A 3670-nucleotide genomic window follows, 5' to 3' on the forward strand; every position below is an offset into this window, starting at 1 on the left:
AATAGCATTCATTCTGATTACACCCACTCCTGGTATCTAAACCCTCTGTTGATAAGGACAATAAGACTTGTCCCACTCCTATATTCTTAGGACCTTGTTTTATTGTTGCTGTTGCTGTTGTTTTGTTTTGTCTTGTTTTGTTGAGATAGGGTTTCACATATACCAGCTTTACTCCAAACTTGCTATATAGCCAATGATTTTAAATTCTGGGTCCTCATTCCTAACCCCCCAAGTGCTGCAGTTCCAGACATGTACCAGATACCCAGCTTTTAGATGGCAATCAGGCTCAAACCAAGATATTCACGCAAACACTCAACCAACTGAGCTACCTCCCCAGCCCAACAGCCTCACATCATTTTAAGTACTCTTTTAAACACCGATTTTCAAGCACAGTTGTATTAGAGTCCAGGATTATACACTATATTGGGGAACCACTTGACTCAGAATACAACATCTACATATGCAATACAGTTGGAATAAGCAAATTTGTAGATACAAAAAAGCAGATTCCTACTTGCCATGTTTAGGAACACAGACGACTGGGGGAAAGAGCCAAGGAGCTTTTGACTTGCTGTGATGAATGTACTCTGACTATGATTATGAGTCATAACTCTGAACATAGTAAGAACTGTGGAACAGCTGTGTGTGTGTGTGTGTGTGTGTGTGTGTGTGTGTGTGTGTGCTTAAATGTACATGAATATATGTGTGCCCGCAGGCATATAGAGGCCTGAGATTGATATCAAAGGTCTTCCTCCATAGGACCCATTCTATTTACTGAGGCAAAGTCTCTGCTAAACCTGGGGCTCGATGATTCTTCTTGCTAGTCAGTTTGCCCTGGGACCCCTGCATGTGCTCTGTGTACCCTGGGGTTTCAGGTGTGTCACCATTCTCACCCAATATTTATGGGGGTGCTGAGGATCCAACGTTAGTCCAAATGCTTGTACCTCAGGTACTCTCTCCGTTCTGTCTAGCCATAGTGGATTATCCCAGACCAGCCACTGAATTTTCAATGAGATAATTTAATGCTCTGTAAAGTACATCTCAATAAAGCTGTTAAATAATAATAATAATAATAATAATAATAATAATAATAATAAATCTAAGAGAAGAAACATCATTAAGGCAGCACTATTCCTCTCCTAAGAATGGAGTTCAGAGCCAGGACCGGAGTTGTGTGGACCTGTGAGGAGGAGATTCAGATCCTAAACATTCTCCATGAACGCTGTCACACTTGCTTACAGCATCTGGACCGGCCACTGTGGCTTGAAGCTGAGTCACACAGATTTTTCCCAGATTTTCCTAAAACTCCTGTCCCTACCTAGCAGAGACATCCTAGCCTAGGGACAAGAGTTCTTGAGGCTAGAAGTCAGCAGGGTCTAAACCAATCTTTTACATCCCTGGTGTCCCTCTATCCTGATGTCAGACTCAAGCAGGCATGTAATCTTGTCACATTCCTGTCTTGGAATTTCTGGGTTTTTACGGCACAGGTCTACCACACTGTCTCGTGAAGCACGAATGCCCATGATCCTTGACTTCTAGGACTTCAAGATACTCGAAAACAGGAGCTTCCCAGTCCCACCCACGGCCAAGCCCATAGAAAATGCTTGTTGAATAAATGAATCCTTGGTTCTCTGTTTGGAACTTGTTAGAATGTGAACGGCATTCTGCAGTGATTCGTTTTCCAAATTATCACACTAAAGAACCCAAACTATAAAGCGTTGATTTTCCTGAGTCAACATGGTATCAATAATAGCAGTTTAGTGTGTGGTGAACTAGCCAGGACTAAACTCCACCCTAGGTAGTTCAAATTCAGGTGTCTCCTTTTGTTTTTACTACAAATCCCTGAGTGGGTGTTTCCATTGCACCCATTTTACAGATGTGGGATTGAGGTGCACAGACATTCAATGATATGCCCAAAGCTAAAGAGGTAATAACAGTAGCCATTTCTCCACGTGACCTTGTCAGGAGACAACTGAAAGAAAAGTAATAGTATGACTTGATTATTTTGAACCTTTGGGCCTTGACTGTCTTTTCTTGGCTTCACAGTTTAGCCAGTTCCTTGTTGGTTTCAGACTCATACATCTTCAAACCAGGCTGAAGCACGCAGAGCTCATCTTACCAGTCATCTAAACTAACCAAGGACAAAGGGGCTGCAAAAATGGACACACACTAAGGATGGGTGGGCTTCTTCCATTTGGCCATAAACTTGGTAATCAGCCAAGTGCAGAAAGCTATACCTTTTAGCTATACCTCACAGTGTTCTACTGGAAGAGATAAGTCAATGTGAGTTAAGCACCTTGCATAATGGCCGTAATTGTGGCATTTCTGAGCCACAAGCTCAGCTAGAGGTGCCTCAAGAAGGCTTGTGTCACATGTCCGGGAAGTTGTTACAGGAGATTAGCAGCTTTGCTGTTGACTTCAACCTCAAATGTTTGCTCATTTCACGGTCGTCGTGACCCCAAGCAATCCACCTGGTAGTTTCCCCATTCTCTGTTCGTCTCCATTGCCTTTATCATGTGTGTGTTCTGACTAGACAATGCCCAAACACCACGATGAAACCCTGAGGCTAGAGATCAAGAAAATGTTCATGCTGAGGCAACTCTGATGAAGAAGAACATAGAATCATGCAAAACAGCATCTACCACTAGAAAAATGTATATAGATCTGACTCTGCCAAAATCCTCCAAAGGGGCAGACCTGCCCGTGCCCAAGGTATAAACTGCCCTCAAACTCCCATGAACCTCAGAGGTACAGACAGTGGAAGCCCAGTTTTGTTCTTTCTTGTTATTTCAAAGCAAGGGCAAAATACCTCCTATCCTTGTTATTCTAGCCAAACACACACCTTAGCTGCCCATTAAACACCTCAAAAGCAAGTCTTTGGCCCTGTTTCCTTTGGTGTTATTTATGTTGCTGCTTCTGCCGCCATGTGTTCCATGATCTTGCAGCCAGGACTGGCCTTCAGATCATTGCACCACCTTAAATTACACATGCTTAATATATTTTACTCATTGCATAGGTGAATTGTACAGTCAAAGGTGAATAAGTACCTAGAAAGGCTCAGACTTGGCTCCCTGCATGGAATAGAACCAATACACAAACAACGTTCAAAGAATGATTCTGGCCTTGGACTGATACATTTGTTGAGATTCTTACACCATCTCAAAACATCAAACAGCTTTTGAGCTTCTGAGCAAGGGTCTTAGTGTGTGGTTTGTGCTGGCCTGGAACCTACTATGTCTTCAATGCCCCATAGGACTGATCCTTTTTGTCTCAAACTTCCAAGTGCTAGGATTACAAATAGAAATGACCACACCCAACTAAATGGAGACACACACACACCACACCCTTCCTGAGTCAGAAGCCTATCAGTTTTCCCTGAATAGCTGTTGGGTCTTCAGTGCGCTTGTGTGCTTTTGTTCCTCCCGCTTACACACGTCCCCATATACTTAGGAGAAAAGACAGATGGATCAGACTATGTTAGGCACCAAATGGAAATTCAAAAGAGGGCCATGTTTGATCAGTGGGAGCTGCCAGGGATGGGAGTTCCCCAGCACACAGGCTCCCGTGACAGTGATGGAAGGAGGTATCAGGACGGGCCAGGAGGCCAGTTACAGCACCTGCAACTGGCAACTTGAAGGGAGATCGGGCTTTGGGTTGGACAGATCTCTGG

Source organism: Micromys minutus (assembly GCF_963924665.1).
Source record: "Micromys minutus genome assembly, chromosome: 30".
NCBI classification, from domain to species: domain Eukaryota; kingdom Metazoa; phylum Chordata; class Mammalia; order Rodentia; family Muridae; genus Micromys; species Micromys minutus.